Below are 16,917 nucleotides of genomic sequence, written 5' to 3' on the forward strand. Positions count from 1 at the left end.
GAATAAACAGGGGGCAGTAACATTGCTGGTAGTATGTTATAGGCCCCCAAGCAGTCAGCAGGTAATAGAGGAGCAGATAATTTGCTGAAATATGAAAAAATAATAGGGTAATTATATTAGATTTCAATTTCCCCCCAACATCAATTGGGGTAGTTATAATTTTAAAGGGTTTGGAAGGGGAGGCTATCTTAAAAAGATCCATGAATACATTTCATGTCAATATATCGAAGATCCAACATGGGCTAGGTCAGTGCTGGGTCTAATTCTGGGAACAAAGTCAGACAGGTTTTCATGGTGGCAATGGAGAATATTTTAGTGACAGTGACTATAACAAACTTAAATCATACTGTATTATGGGAAAGGAAAAAGATGGTCTGCAAGGAATGGACCGGACTAGATAAGAAAAGAAAGAAGCTTTCAGTAGGTATCAAGGGAGCAAATCAGTGGGGGCCTTAGTGGAGTATAGAAAGTGCAGGAGGGAACTCAAGAAAGCAATTAGGAGAGCAAAGAGGGGGCATGAAAAAGCACTGGCAGGTAAGATTAGGGAGGGAAGATATTCGGAAATTACATCAAGGGGAAGAGGATAACCGGGAAAAGAGTAGGTCCCATTAGGGACCATGGTGGCAATCTGCATGTACCTGGTTTTAAATGAGTACTTCTGCCTTCACTCAGCAGTAGGATGTAGGTACAGAACTTGGGGAGAGACTGAGGTTCTTCAACAGTTTGACCTCGAGAGCGAGGAAGTTTTGGTGGGTTTAAGTTAACAAAGCCCCAGGTCCAAATGAGTTGTAAACCAGCCTGCTGTGGGAGGCAAGCGAAGAATTTGCAGGGGCACTAACCCAGATTTTTAATTCCTTTCTGGCCGCAGGAGGTGCCAGAGGATTGGAGGACAGCTAATATGGTTCCACTTTTCATCTCCCTGGTGATGAGCCAGGGAATGACAATCCAAATCGATGGAGGGAGACTATTGGTGAAAATTGTGAAGGAGAGAATTAATCTCCCCTTGGAGAGCCGGGGTTTGAATCGGGGTAGCCAACATGGCTTTGTCAAAGGGACATCAAGCCGAACAAATCTGAGTGAATTTTGCGACGTGGTGGTTGGGTGTGTAGATGAGGGTAGTGCAGTTGATGTAGTTTATGTGGATTTCAGCAAAGCCTTTGACAAGGTCCCATGTAGGAGATTGATAAAGAAAGTAAAGGCACATGGGATCCAGGGTAACTTGGCAAGATGGATCCAAAACTGGCTTAGTGACAGAAGGTTTGTGTGTGAATGGGGGTTGGTGTCCAGTGGTGCATCACGGCTCAGTGCTCGGTCCCTTATTGTTTGTGACATATGTAAATGATGTAGATTAAAAGTAACAAGACAAGTGTACTCGAAGAATGGCAGGACATTAAGAAGCACGGGGGATCTTGGGGTGCTTGTCCATATCCTTAAAGGTGTCAGGGCAGGTTAATAAGGTAGTTGAGGCATACAGGACACTTGTCTTCATCAGTCATGATATAGAATATAAGTAAGAACTCTCTCAACACTAGGTTAAAGTCCAACAGGTTTATTTGGTAGCACAAGCTTTTGGAGTGTCACTCCTTCACACTCAAAGCTTGTGCTACCAAATAAACCTGTTGGACTTTAACCTGGTGTTGAGACTTCTTACTGTGCCCACCCCAGTCCAACACCAGCATCTCCACATCATAGAATATAAGAGCAGGGAAGTTATGTTGGAGCTGTATGAAACTTTGATTAGGTCACAGCGGGAGTTCTCTGCAGTTCTAGTCTCTCTATAGGAAGGATGTGATTCACTGGAGAGAGTGCAGAGGAGTTTACTATGATGCTGCCTCTGGAATGGAGCATTTGAGCTATGAAGAGAGACTGGATAGGCTCGAGTTGTAGCCTTTGGAGCCAAGAGGGCTGAATGGGGACCCGATTTGAGGGGTACAGACAGGGAGCAGCTGATCCCATTAGCTGAAGGGGGCATAAGTTTAAGGTGAGGCACAGGTATAGTGGGGAATTGAGGAAATTCTCTTTCATCGTGAGGGTGGTGGGAGTCTGGAATGCACGCCTGGGAGGGTAGAAGAAGAGCCTTGAAAAGGTACGTGGAAGAGCCATTTAAATGCCATAATATTCAAGGATAGGAACCAAGTGCTGGAAAGTGGGATTCGTGAAAATTTAGTGTAGTTTTGTCAGTGCAGACTCGATTGGCTGAAGGGCCTGCCTCTTCTCTGCTGTATGACTCTGACTCTAACTGGATTCAGCTAAAAGGATTGCATGTTTAGAGTCCAGAGTCCCTCTCCTAGAAGGGAAGTAGAAGACTTGTAACTGGATTTTGAGAGAGACAAGTTTAAATACTAGAAATAGAATGAGCAAGCGAGTAAAAGTGATAGTGAGTAGAAGTATGTGTGTATTGTACTCTAGTGGAACAAAACACCTGGCATCTTGCTAGTGTTATGTCTTGGTGTTTGAAATACTGGTCTGACATTCTGCAGCATCGTGCAATATAAGTGGTGCTTTAAATAAACATTGCCAGTGTTGTAGTGAATTGTATATGGAAGCTTTGAGGAGTTGACTGAACATAAATGTCTCACTGAAATTGAAGTAATTTTAATGGTTATCGTGTACTTAACAGTGCTGGGGAAAGATTTATTAACCAAAAGGTGTGGAAAATGTGTAAATTGCACACTGTCTACAACTCTACGTAACTTTCAATCACCACATTTGTGAAGAATGCAAATCTTGGTACCGTGAGCCCCTTTGACGGAAACTTGCACAAACAAAGCTTGTATCAGCATCAATTGAAGTGTCAAAATAATTTTGGAATGTCTGTAGTTTGCAAAGTAAAAATGTTTTGTTGCTTGATAAATGCATAAAACCTGAAATGTGCTTGTGTGCCCAGGTATTTTGCAGTGTTATGCAACATAAAGTTGCAGTACTTTTCACCAGTTTTGGATGTTCCAAAGTACTTCAGTCAATGAATCATAGAATCTTACAGTGGAGGAGGAGGCCATTCAGCCCATCGAGTTTGCACCGACCACAATCCCACCCAGGCCTTATCCCCATAACCCCATGCATTTATCCTAGCCAGTCCCCCTGACACTCGGGGGCAATTTAGCATGGCCAATCCACCTAACCCACACATGTTTGGATATATTAGATATAGAATCATAGAAACCCTATAGTACAGAAGGAAGCCATTCAACCCATCAAGCCTCCACTGACAACATTCTCACCCTATCCCCGTAACCCCACATATTTACTCTGCTAAACCCCTGGCACTAGGATCCATTTAGCAGGGCCAAGCTAAGTCAGGCTTCTCTGACTTCCCTTTGGAGTGAGAAGGGAAACCGGAGAATTTGGAGGAAACCCACTCCGACGCGGAGAATGTGCAGGCTCCGCACAGACATTGACCCGAGCTGGGAATCGAACCTGGGTCCCTGGCGCTGAGAGGCAGCAGTGCTAACCACTGTGCCACCCTAGGCTAGGCTTGTTTGCAAGTAGGAAACACAACAGCCAGTTTGCGCACAACCTTCTACAAACAGCAGTGTGATATTAACCAGGTGATCTGTTTGTGACATTGGTTGTGGGATAAATATTGACACCAGGCTGAACTGCTATGCCGTTCTAAATAATGCCTCCCTATTTCCAGCCTGTTCAAATTTGAATCTGCTTGTTACTGTAGGTGATTCAATTTGACCAGCATCAAGAGTGAAGGAAAAGGCAGTTCTTGAGGAATAAGCAACCCAAGCCAGAGGAAAAAAGTGTTAGCGCTTTTAGAAGCTTTTCCATAATATGATCCAGCTCGCTCTGTTCCCTTGCTTCAAATTTTTGCAGCTGCTGTTTGGCTGTAGAATTCCCCATTGTTAGTGAAGGCATCTCCAGATGAGTAATAAAGTAATTCCACCTGATATTGACCAAAACCAAATGGTACTGTAGCTGTTCATTTTTTCCAGCAATGTTTTGTCACTAAAGATGGAATAAAAAACACTCCTTGAGGAAGTGGATCTTGGGAGGAATTTAAAATCATAGAATCATACAGTGCAAGAGGAGGCCATTCAGCCTGCACTGACCACAATCCCACCCAACCCTAGACTCATAACCCCATACATTTACCCTAGCTAGCACCCCTAACACTGAGGGACAATTTGGCATGGCCAATGCACCTAACCCACATGCCTTTGGGAGGAAACTGGAGCACCCGGAGAGAGAAGTTGGAGATATGAATGATTCATTTGGAAATAAACCAGTTGGCTGCAATGTCATTTTCAATTGAGCTTTCACTTTGGAACTCATGGGCATTTTTGCTGGTTTTCTTAGTGGAGAGCCTTTCTACAGCTGTTCATGCAATGAGACAATTTAGTTTTGTCCAAAATCTAGTTGGTTCTGCTCCTAATTTGAGAAGTGTTTTCAGGGATATTGTACTCTGTTAAAAAAAATGTTTTATCTTGGGTCACTGAATTTTTTCACAATTTATGACTGCTAAGATAAGGGCAGTTGATTGCAGTAAAATATTTTTCCGCAACTGATATGCATGTGTTGAAATTTTTGTCACTTAATAAATGATTCTCAATTATCAAAGCAAAAATTAGAGTATCGTGTTGGAGTTTAATAGTCTGTCTTCACCTCGGGATGTGGTGTGTTTTCCTTGTACACTCAGTATTGCGGGTCTTTGAGGTTGAGAGAAATCTTGCTAGAATGAGCATGGAGACCTTTTAACTGATCCACTTGAGATCTAATACTGACTTCATGTAGGATAGTTTCAACTGGGAAATTTTTAAACATTTTAAGTGGGTGAATTTTCAACCAGCAGTGACTCTTCTGAAACAAGTGCATTGGTGAGGTTGCTGAACTTGGTTTCAGTTTATCAGTTTGTTACACTTTTTTAAGGCAAGTTCAAAAGGCAGACCTGTTATTTGCTTGGCTGCGGTTGTGTAAGTTGAGGAATCTACCTCCATTGCAGTTCAATTATTCTCAGCAGTTTCCTGTCTCTCTTTGAGACATTACCACTTGCTAAGTAATTTTTACTGGTAACTTACGGACTTCTGCCCCCAGAAAATAAATCTATAACCGTTTTTATCACTTTTCCTACTTGTATGCAGGCAATAATTGGAGCCATATACCATATTCCTAGTCTGTTGTAATTACATGTAGTAACACCGTTGTAAAATAGGCAACTTGGGTCCACCTCGAGTTCAATGAATGTTTGACTTGTCACCAGTGGGATCTACTAATCTGCTTTACAGATGGAACTTGGAGCCTGCTAAATTGATTTATAGTACGCATGGCATGATTTTAGCAATCCTGCTAGTACTAGTTGGAGCAGTTGTGGGTTTGAAACTTTTGGAACATCTTTGTAAATAAGTACATATACTGGATTGTCTGCTTTTTCTACAATAATAGTTTTAACAACACCAGGTTAAAGTCCAACAGGTTTATTTGGTAGCAAATGCCATTAGCTTTTGTCCTGTTTGCTGTAACACTTTTCTACAATAAGTCATACAATCTTGTGTTGCTTCTTGAAACTAAAATGATTTCAAACATGCAAGCAGCTTATTGCAGATCTGTTCAATCCACCGATGTAGTAAATGTAAAACAATGGCTGTCACAGGAGTGACATCTGCTATGCCACACCTACATTATGTAATAGTTTAGCTTTGCAGCCGAGGGAGCTTAACCTTATAAGGCGATCTCGTTGAAGCGTTACCTGGGAGTGGCTGTGGAGGGTCAGTGTGTTATCTGCATAGCTGAAGCTGAGTCAGTTGTAAAATCATTCCGTTTAAAAGGTGACTCAATACTTGGCCTCTTCTCATAACTTCTTCCGTCATGTCAGGTCATAATACCACATAGGAGCAGCAGTGAAAATTTCCTGCCCATCCCTCTGCAATTTACAGGATTGTATTCAGATGCACATTGAAACTGTGTAATATTTCACTGACGATAAAAATCTTGTCATTTACAAAAGTATTTATGTTGTATAGATACTACACATAATTGAGGAAGTGCACATACTTTGTACTTACAGTCAGCCTGCTTATGTAAATAAGGGAAGTGCACTTTTGGAAGCAGGGAAAAGACACTTGGCGCTTACGCACTGCAAATTTAGTCCTCTAGCATTATCCTGCAGATTCTAACTTCTGCATCCTTGCCAAACAATGCCTCACTTTAACAGAAATTTAAGACTTTCATCCTAATCTAGCATCGGGTAGAAGCATGTGATCCTGTTAGCCAAGATATCAAAAGTACCGCGAGAGAAGGATTGATTATTGCCAAGTGGTTCTGTTGGGAGGTTGAGGCTCTGTAGTGTTGAGGTCATGCACTACTAGAAGGATAGTGGTGGAGGTGGGGAGGAAGAGGGGGTGGGGGAGGGAGAGGGGGAAGAGAAAAACAAAAACTCAAAGGGGAAAGTAGGCTGGGGGAAACTAAGTTTAAAGTTTATTATTGTCACAAATAGACTTGCATTAACAATGAAGTTACTGTGAAAATCCCCGAGTTGCCACACTCGGGTGCCTGTTCAGGTACACTGAGGGAGAATTTAGCACAGCCAATGCACCTAACCAGCAGTCTTTCAGACTGTGGGAGGAAACCGGAGCACCCAGAGGAAACCCACGCAGACACGGGGAGAACATGCAAACTCCACACAGACAGTGATCCAAGCCGGGAATCGAACCCAGATCCCTGGCGCTGTGAAGCAGCAGTGCTAACTGTGCAATGAAAGTAGCTGGAGAGAAAGGGTGGATTATGTACGGAATTGGCCTTGGTGAAGGTAACATGTGATCCAGGGCCTTGAAAATTGCATTGGAAGAGGTATGGGTTGCAAGAGATGGTAATCTTGTGTTGCCTGAAAATTACCTTGTTGGGGGGAGGTGACCAAATAGTTTATTTTAAAGCAGTTGTTGCTGAGATGGGAATATGACTTCTATGTAAAAAGCTGGCTCGATGGCTGGCTGGGATTGTGGGAGGAAAGAAAGCTGCTTCAAGCTTACGCTGGGTTGTTACGCAGGCAGGAGGAGAGCTGTGTATAAGGCTAATGCTTTAACCCCAAGTTGAAGGGTATAGGAAACTGGCAAACTAAGCAACAGTGAAAGAGTGAATAATAGTGGCATAAATCAAATATAACTTGGTCAGTGTTGGGTCTGCTCTGGGGATAGACCCCACTGAAAATGTGTTGTTTTGATCAAGAATGTTTTGATGGAACGATCGGGTTTATGGATCTTGATATATACAATAAATCTGAAATGTGTTGTTGCCATGACTTTGAAAAGCACTGTTAGAATTATTTAATGTAGTTGGCAATTCCTGTTCAGGAATGGGAATTTTGATTCCGAAAGAGGAAAGTGTTACCTATTAGTGTCTGAAGAAATACCGTCAGAATGATCAAGTTGACCTGGGTATGAATAACACATCATGCACGGTTAACTTATTACAATTTTGTTAATCATGAGGGAATGCCAAGCATGTAATTTGAATGTCTAAAATCTTCAAGCTCGAGGTAGTCTAAAAAGATTGCGTACCAGACTGAAGTATCCTAACTAACCAATAATGTGCATGTGGTGCTACAATTTGTCTTAGCTTGTTGACCCAAGAAAGCTAGTGATCCAGTAACTGGAAATGGGAGGCACCGTACCTTGCTTTCCCCCTACCAGTAACTGAGATTGCTTTTTGCTATTTCTCTTGAGTTGCCTTTTGTTTGCATCCATATCTGTTAATTTCCATTAATTGAATGAAGGACATAACATGAGATTCGATACAAGAAATTTGACTAGAGCATTATTTATGTGCATTTCTCAAAGTCAGCATTCACTTCCCCTTTAAGTATTTACATGCTAATGTCAGTGACATGGGTTTATTCATGTAATTTACAGTTTATGCACTGTCTCAAAATGCGCAGGTATGATCTAATGTCTAATTTATCATAGGATTACCGGTTTCCAGCAGAGAACAGGGCTTGTTAGCCTGTTGCCTGCTATCTTTCTTTCATAGAATAATCTAAAACTAATAATCCCTACAGCTCTTTAATCTCCCTCTACTCAAATATCCACATTTTTTCGTATTAGCTGCTACCATCTAGTTGAAATTGTATGGTATTTGATATGTCTTGAGTGTAAGAATCTGAATTTGGGAGTCAAAATTGCATGGATAGATGATACGTGGAGGTAGCTAGCAGTGTAAGGAAACTCATCCACAGTATTATGGGAGAATTGCCATACCTTGCCCTTCTGTTTTGGTGTTTCTGTTTTTATATGCCATTTCATTTGAACTTATTTTCAGAAGGTAAAGTGCAGATATTGGAATACAAAAGGAAGTTATTTAATAAGATATAGTTTCTATTAACCTGGGACCTTGCGTCTTTATCGTTCTGAACTTATTTGCAGATTGTGTGAAAATCTTAATTGTTTTTTCATGCAGAACTACACTAAAATGAACAGTCCTGACGCACACATCGTGGGCAAAGTTTGGAAGTCTTGTACTGGTCTGCAGGGGATGGCACGGTTTGGGTCACTGTCTGTGTGGAGTTTGCATATTCTGCCCATGTCTGCATGGGTTTCCTCCCACAGTCTGAAAGACGTGCTGGTTGGGTGCATTAGCCGTGCTAAATTCTCCCTCAGTGTACCCAAACAGGCGCCGGAGTGTGGCGACTAGGGGATTTTCACAGTAACTTCATTGCAGTATGAATGTAAGCCGACTTGTGACTAATAAATAAAATAAGAACTTCACTTATGCAGAACACCCCATGAATGTCTCTAAATACTTTCGATATTTAAATTTGCATTTTAGCTTGAACTCCACAGATATGGATCCACCTATTAACAAATTTTAAACTTGATCGCACGCCCCAACCTATAGGAACAAAAGCAAAAATCAGGAGCAATTGCATTATTTGACAGTCACTGTACTTAAAACTCTGGATACTGTTGCTATTTGTTTTGCCTTTAATAAGGGACACCCTGCTGGCCTTTGACTAGACACGGTGGTTGGATAGCCAAATTGCAGTGGGGGTTCCAATTAATAATGGAAATTGGCTTATAGCCAATGAAGTTGTGATAGAAAATAACTTTCTTTGTACAAGTATCCTTTGGACTGCTGTATATGAAAAGTTGTAGTGTTTCGGATCTCTGCTGAAAATGCATAAGTGAGGAATGGACGCCTTTTGCAGCAGTACTGGAATGATAGTGATCATGTGGCAGATAGGATTATCTTTCACATGTTTAAGCATGGACTTAATGCAATGTTTTTCTTGTATTAATTATAATTGCTGTATATGGTGCCTCAGTTGCTCCGCACTAAATCATCAGTGCGTAAGAAATGTTTGCTGTTTGCGAGCTTGAAACCTCTTGAACGATGACACTGAACAAAAATTGTAAATTGTCTTGTACTGTACATGTTCATGAGAGCATCTGGACATTGAGTTGCACTGCCCCCTCTCCTTCCTGGTTTGGCAGGGATTACAGATCTGTTCAGTCCTGTTCATTGTGTGGCGTTTGCACATACTCCCTGTTTGTGTGGGTTTCCTCTGGGTGCGCCGGTTTCCTCCCATAATCCCAAGATGTGCAGGTTAGGTGCATTGGCCATGCTAAATTGCCCCTTAGTGTCCTAATATGTGTAAGGGGATTAGTGGGGTAAATGCATGGGGTTACGGGGGTAAGGCAGGGGTTGGGCCTGAGTTAGATGCTCTGTCAGGAAGCTGGCACAGGCTTGATGGGCCGAATGGCCTCCCCCCTGCACTGTAGAGATTCTATTATCTCAGCTCAGTTGCTGTCCATAACCAACATATCCGCATATAGGTGATTGGATGGAAATATGACTCCCAAGGTTGATCAGAGGTCTAATAGCACTCGGCTGCTATTCTGGCTGAATACTGAAACCTGGACCTTCCTGGTTTCCAGAACTTGGCTGCACCAAAAAATGCTCCTCACTTTAACTATTGGTTAAACATAAGCCCTTTATAAACTGCCTTGTTGAGATGATATTGATGAAATATCACTGATTTTTCACAAGTTTCTTTGGACAAGTGATTGTCAGGTTTTCTATACAGGTGCTCAAAATGTTTTTTGAGTGGCTATTCTTGATGTAACAACTTCTGTGATTTTGAAATTGCATCCCCATAATATGGTTAAAATTCTTGGATATTATTGAGCGTAGGTTCTGTTATATCAGGTTATAGCTGACCTGAAACTCAGTCCACTTTTACTTCTCATCCAGCAAAACTAAGGATATTATTCTGAACTCCATCCGGCATCCACAGTCCTGGGGTGCGTAGTGGGTTCCAAATTTCTGTAGTGCTTTGTGTGCTCCCTGATTATGTGCTCCTTAATGGACTAACTAATTTTAAGATAATGTCCATTTGTTTCCCCAGTAGAGGAAATAGGGGAGATGCAAAGAAACTATCCAATCCTTCAGTGATCAACACTTCAAACTGATCATTACAAAGAATAAAGGATAAGTTGACCTCATCACTTAACCTTCTCCGCCCTGGTATTCTATTCTAATAAATACACACTGCCCCACCTCCTCTCATGACCAATACATACTTCCTGATGTGTTTCCCAAACTGAGCACTTACTCCAGATGCAGTCAGCCCATGGCTGTACACAACTGAAGCATAACCTTTTTTCCTTTGCCTTGTGTAAAGCATCGGAAAGACATAGTGAGCTGCCAAATCTCTGCTCCTCTACAATTGAGTTTCGCACCATTCAAAACGTATTCCAATTTATCATCTTTGGATTCAAACTAGGTGACCTCGCACTCATCCACGTTGAATTGCATTTTGGGGTGGCATGGTGGCACAGTGGTTAGCACTGCTGCCTCACAGCGCCAGGGACCCGGGTTCGATTCCCAGCTTGGGTCACTGTCTGCGTGGAGTTTGCATGTTCTCCCCGTGTCTGCGTGGGTTTCCTCCAGGTGCTCTGGTTTCCTCCCACACTCCAAAGATGTGCCGGTTAGGTGAATTGGCCATGCTAAATTCTCCCTCAATGTGCCCGAACAGGTGCTGGAATGTGGCGACTAGAGGATAACATTGCAGTGTTAATGTAACTAACCCCTTGTGATACTAATAAACAAACTTTAAAACTTTAAAAACTTTAATAGTTTTGCCCACTCACTTGATCAGAACTGTATCTTAATGTTGTACTTTGAAATGACTGAATTAGCGGTAAAGCTACTTGACGCATTCAGCATCATTGCTATTCCCTTCTGTCATTAAAAAACCTACTTGTGCTTTGGTACTAGCCGTTCCTAGAGTAATGATGTGGCAATAATCCATAATTTTGCCACATCAGAATTATGATCTCACAGCACAAATTCTTTGTCCTTTATCTAATCAAGAAATGCTAAGCAGCCTTCCTAAATTTTACATGGCTCCTGAACACTGCACTTTAAGGTGTGGGTGTGTACATGTTTTTTACACTCCTAAGAGCTAAGTCGGTGATCTCAGCACCTAAGAATGTTTGAGTGGAAGCTGAACAGTCTAACTTGAAATGTAGATGAAATGAGCAAATAATTCTCCCAAGTTACTGTAAATGGTTTGAATTTGCTACATTTTCTGTTAACAATGGCATTCCTTTGTCTTTGCTCTGATCTGTTTTGTAAGGATATGCATGTCTGTATCTGCACAGTTTGAAGAAATTGCTTTGTGTAGCTCCCACTGACAAAACAACTGCGTAGAGATTTACTTCAAACATGGTTTAGAGGGCTGGTGAGGATTGTTTGGAGCGCTGAAGTTCTGACATGGTATTCTTTGCGGTTGAGTTTGAGCTGTAGAAGTGTTCATTTTAAGCTCATCGAATTTGCAATTTCTTTTATTAGCTCAGTTAACTGATCTAATTTTTTTTAACCTACCACATATCTAACACCATTCTACCCCAAATCTTCCCCGCCACTCAAAATCCCTGGTTATAATGTTGAGGGGAAAGAGGAAGTGAAGTAAATGAGATTCTGGAAGGCAAATATCTTCCCTCGCCCCTTCCATCATGAGACCTCACCACATCTGGAGTTTACATGAGGTCTAGTGCAAGGCCGTCTCCAACTTCCTCCTGGTGTTTCCCTTATCCACATACTCATGTTTGCCCCCCAAACTCTCTACTACTAAGTTCCACCTTTCTTAAAAAAAAACGACATGGTGGCACAGTGGTTAGCACTGTTGCTGCACAGTGCCAGGGACCCGGGTTCAATTCCAGCCTCAGGTCACTGTCTGTGGAGTTTGCATGTTCTCCCCGTGTCTGCGTGGGTTTCCTCCCACAGTCCAAAGATGTGTGTGTTGGGTTGATTGGCCATGCTAAATTGACCCTAGTGTCAAGGGGATTGGCAAGGTAAATGTGTGGGGTTGCGGGAATAGGGCTTGGGTGGGATTGTGGTCGGTACAGACTCAATGGGCTGAATGGTCTCCTTCTGTAGTGTAAGGATTCAATGACTTGAACTTGGGTTCAGTGAGGCACGACTGATCTGGTTGTTCATGGTCAGATTAATGCATTTGTTTAAAAAACTAAATGCAAATTGGTACTTGTAACCTAAACTTGGTTTAAATTAAATTTAAATATTTTGTCAGATGGTCAAACTTGCTGCTGTTGCAAAACAATTGGCGGCACGGTGGCATAGTGGTTAGCACTGCTGCCTCACAGCGCCAGGGACCCAGGTTCAATTCCGGCCTTGGGTCACTCTGTGGAGTTTGCGCGTTCTCCCCGTCAGTTTCCTCCGGGTGCTCTGGTTTCCTGCCACAGTCCAAAGATGTGCGGGTTAGGTTGATTGGCCATGCTAAATTGACCCTAGTCAGGGGATTAGCAGGGTAAATATGTGGGTTACGGGAATAGGGCCTGGATGGGATTGTGGTCAGAGCAGACTTGGGCCGAATGGTCTCCTTCTGTACTGTAGGGATTCTATGAATTGGCATAGAAATCTTCCACTTCTACCAACAGCATGGCAACTGCTAGTCAAGAGGCCATGTTAACCTCTTCAGCTAGCATTCTACCAGCTGTCTCAAAGCAGTGTTTGCTTGATTGGTTTAGATTTCCAGGATAGTAGTGTAATATGCAGTGACTAATGTCATTGGGACAGGGTATATACTAACAAGAGTTGTGGACCTGCTGATCAAAAGATCAGCTAAGTTGTCCAGTGATTGGAAGTTCTTATTTCTGTACTCTGGCAATCGGGTGTTAGACACCAAGGAGAAGTTGATATGTATTTTTCTTGTCCTTGTCAGTACTCCTGTGATACTTTGACAGTGCTAATAGGTGGTCTTTCAGATCAAATATGCACTTGTCAAAAATTTATTTGAATGCTAGTTATAGTCAATGAGCGTTTTGCATTCTGTTTTTACTCATTTTAGAATTCCTTTGGGACTCTCCTACTTATTGTGTGTATTGATCAGTTTCCTGTACAGCTGCTTGGTACATAAAACTGAGAGAAAGATGCTAAATTATGTGCTGTCAATTTGATTGGTACTCAGCTGAGGTTACAGTAAGAAATGAAAACACAGTTCTCTGAGACTCTAGTCTGCAACTCTAGCCAAAAATAATCAACCTCAAAACTGTGTAGAGACTGTAGGATTAAAATTACGTTTCCAAAAGTCATTGACCCAAGTGGAAAGTTGAACAAATCGGCAGACTTTGGTTAAATGGGTCTATCTGTTTCAGTAGAACCTTTGTGTATTTAACTGTGGTAGCCAATAATAAGTGGCAACAATGGTTAAAGGCTATTGAGAAGATGGAAATAGTGAAAAATGTTTGGTATATACAGACTTTCTTCAGGATTTTGGCACGCATTTACCATGTTTAAAGAGATGGAGGCACTAGAGAGGGTCTGAAGTTTTTCAAAGATAATAGAACTATGGCGTTCTCCAGAGGAACAGGCTCAATGCCTTTTTTCTCTTGTAAAGAGAAGGCTGAGGGAATGACCTATTAGAAGTGCTTAAAAATTGAAATTTTGGTAGAATGGACAGTCTCTCTGCTTGTGATAAGATTTGGAGGCTTCAATGTAAGGTAGGCATGAAAATGAAAAGATGAATTTAGGAGAAACATGAGTCAGAGAATAGTGCAAATTGCTAAAGAAAAGTTGAAGTGCACAAGGAGGACCAAAATAGTTATGCTGGTAGTTAGGTAGGAAGGATGGAGGAGGTTTTGAGTGAAGTGGAAGCATTGAACTGATGGGGGGCCAAATGGCCTGTTTGTCCTGTATATTCTGAGAAGTCGGTATATTGACATTGCTTTCCTCTTTCGTGTAAAGACTTTTTGGACTTGAAGTCATGTGTTTGAGCTTATAAACCAGTGAGCTATTTCTCTGGTGAATGTCACACTACATTTCAGTCGATCATGAGTTTCAGTAGCAGCATTATTAAATGAAACTCGCTAAGAGAAATTACCATTTAAACTGCTGGATCATGACAAAAACTAACTTGTCTTTTGTGGAGGAAACTTGTCTTTGGCATTACTTCTGGCCTACACATGACTCCAGCCTTGCAACGTTGGGTTGAATTGCTGCCCTCTGAAGTTTCTTAGCAAGCCATTTAGCAAGAAGCCTGGTATGAAACAAGGCTCTTCGTTTCCATCTGAAGGCAACTAAGGGTGGATCATAAATGAGCTGCTTGCATCCAAATTACTGAAGCTAAAAGCTTAAAATTCTGAAGTCTCATTGCAGTGACACTTCAGTTTTGCTAGTGGTCCAGTGGGGTAGCACGCTGGCCAGAATGAAATGATTGCCATTCAATTATGGCTGCTGCCAGGGTGGAGATACTGGAGGCGATTCTCCCAGTGTCAAATTCTCACAAAAACTGGAGCAAGTCCCACTGGTTTTTTTAGCGGGAATTTCAAAATGAACCTCCCACACTGCAGAGTGCACAAATGTGATTCACGTGAAAAATCAGTGGATGGGGCCTATTCTTCCCACTGGACAGGCCGGCAGCACAGTGCTGAGCGGGCTACTGCGCATTCGCCGATTCCCACCACCAGTCCCCACTGTCTTTCAAACTAGGTATTAAGCTGAAGTCTCGGGTGGATGTAAAAGACCCCAGTACCTGAAGAGGAGCGAGGGATTTCTCCTGTGTGTCCTGGCTAATATTTATCCCTCAAACCAACATAAGTAAAACACAACTATAATGTGAAGTGCTATATATATCCCTGGACATGGAAACCAAACTATATACGATAGCTATGGCCTCACCAAGGCCTATTTAATTGCACTTGCATATCTTTACTTGTACTCAACCCTTTGCAATAAGGACAGACTCGCTTTCCTAATTGTTTGCTGTACCTGTGTGCTAACTTTTCTTGTATAAGGACACTATTGCCCTCTGAGATAGCTGTCTTTCTTAATTAAAAGATTCTGCTTGTCTTGTTGTTGTTGTTTCTACAATAGATAACTTTACTTGTCCACGTATACTCCATTTGCAACATTCTTGGTACTGGAGCTGCCTATATTCCATTTGCAGCCTCTCTACAGCTGACCTTCCCCATCTAGAGAACATGCTATGTTAAACTCAATTGTCTAAATCACATATATTGTAAATAGCTGAGGCCTGAACACTAATCCTTGCCATGCCTCATTAGTTACAGAAGCCAAGTTGAAAATGACATGTTTACCACAACTTTTCACAATATATGTTAACGATTTGGAGGAAGGAACTGAAGGTACTGTTGCTAAGTTTGCAGATGATACAAAGATATGTAGAGGGATAGGTAGTATTGAGGAAGCAGGGGGGCTGCAGAAGGACTTGGACAGGTTAGGAGAGTGGGCAAAGAAGTGGCAGATGAAATACAATGTGGAAAAGTGAGAGGTTATGCACTTTGGAAGGAGGAATGGAGGCATTGACTATTTTCTAAATGGGGAAATGCTTAGGAAATCAAACACACAGGGACTTGGGAGTCATTGTTCAAGATTCTCTTAAGGTTAACGTGCAGGTTCAGTCAGCAGTTAGGAAGGCAAGTGCAATGTTAGCATTCATGTTGAGAGGGCTAGAATACAAGAGTAGGGATGTACTTCTGAGGCTGTATAAGGCTCTGGTCAGACCACATTTGGAGCATTGTGGGTAGTTTTGGGCCCTGTATCTAAGGAAGGATGTGCTGGCCAGAGGAGGTTCACGAGAATGATCCTTGGAATAAAGAGCTTGTCGTATGAGGAACGGTTGAGGACTCTGGGTCTGTAACTCGTTTGCGTTTAGAAGAATGAGGGGGGATCTTCTTGAAACCTACAGGATACTGCGAGGCCTGGATAGAGTGGATGTGGAGAGGATGTTTCCACTAGCAAGAAAAACTAGAACCAGAGGGCACAACCTCTGGCTAAAGGGACGATCCTTTAAAACAGAGATGAGGAGGAATTTCTTCAGCCAGAGAGTGGTGAATCTGTGGAACTTTTTTGCCGCAGAAGGCTGTGGAGGCCAGGTTATTGAGTGTTTCTAAGACAGAGATAGGTTCTTGATTGATAATGGGATCAGGGGTTATGGGGGAAAGGCAGGAGAATGGGGATGAGAAAAAAATAAGCCATGATTGAATGGTGGAGCAGACTCGATGGGCCGAGTGGCCTAATTCTGCTCCCATGTCTTATGGTCTGTCTTCTGTTTTCTGTTGATTACCCAAACCTCAATCCAAGCTAACGTGAATCTTAACTTTGTACAATCTGTTGTGTAGCCTTTTTATTGAATGCTTTTTGCAAATGCACTACAACTATACCTAATCTACCCTGCTAGTTAGACCTTCAACTAAAAAGGTCACTCACTTTCATAAATCTGTGACCATCAAATATGTTAAATGCCACATTTCTAAATGCTAGTATTTTTCCAGCTACTGATGGGGCCCACAGCTCCCTATTCTTGCTTTCTTGAATGGTGGAGTCATGTTTGTTACCTTCCAACTCACAGGTTCCGTTGTAGAATCTAGAGAATTTTCAAAGATCAAATGAGTGCACCCACTAGCTCTGTAGCTGTCTCTTAACACCTTAGTATGCAGG

The 16,917-nt window shown here is 42.1% G+C and overlaps 1 protein-coding gene across 3 annotated transcripts in view; it reads left to right on the plus strand.

The window, feature by feature from the left end:
* The window catches only part of LOC144511461 (alpha-actinin-1-like), a 104,912-nt gene that overhangs the window by 27,542 nt on the left and 60,453 nt on the right, over window positions 1-16,917 (plus strand). The window contains exon 1 of one of the 3 annotated variants that reach the window (XM_078241838.1): window positions 7,169-7,173. The exons of the other annotated variants lie outside the window; for them this stretch is intronic. The gene's annotated coding sequence lies outside the window, so the exon portion shown is untranslated. Of the gene's footprint in view, window positions 1-7,168; window positions 7,174-16,917 lie in introns of those variants that run through there. 3 annotated transcript variants of the gene reach the window in all.

This window comes from Mustelus asterias, chromosome 24, assembly GCF_964213995.1.
Source record: "Mustelus asterias chromosome 24, sMusAst1.hap1.1, whole genome shotgun sequence".
NCBI lineage: Eukaryota > Metazoa > Chordata > Chondrichthyes > Carcharhiniformes > Triakidae > Mustelus > Mustelus asterias.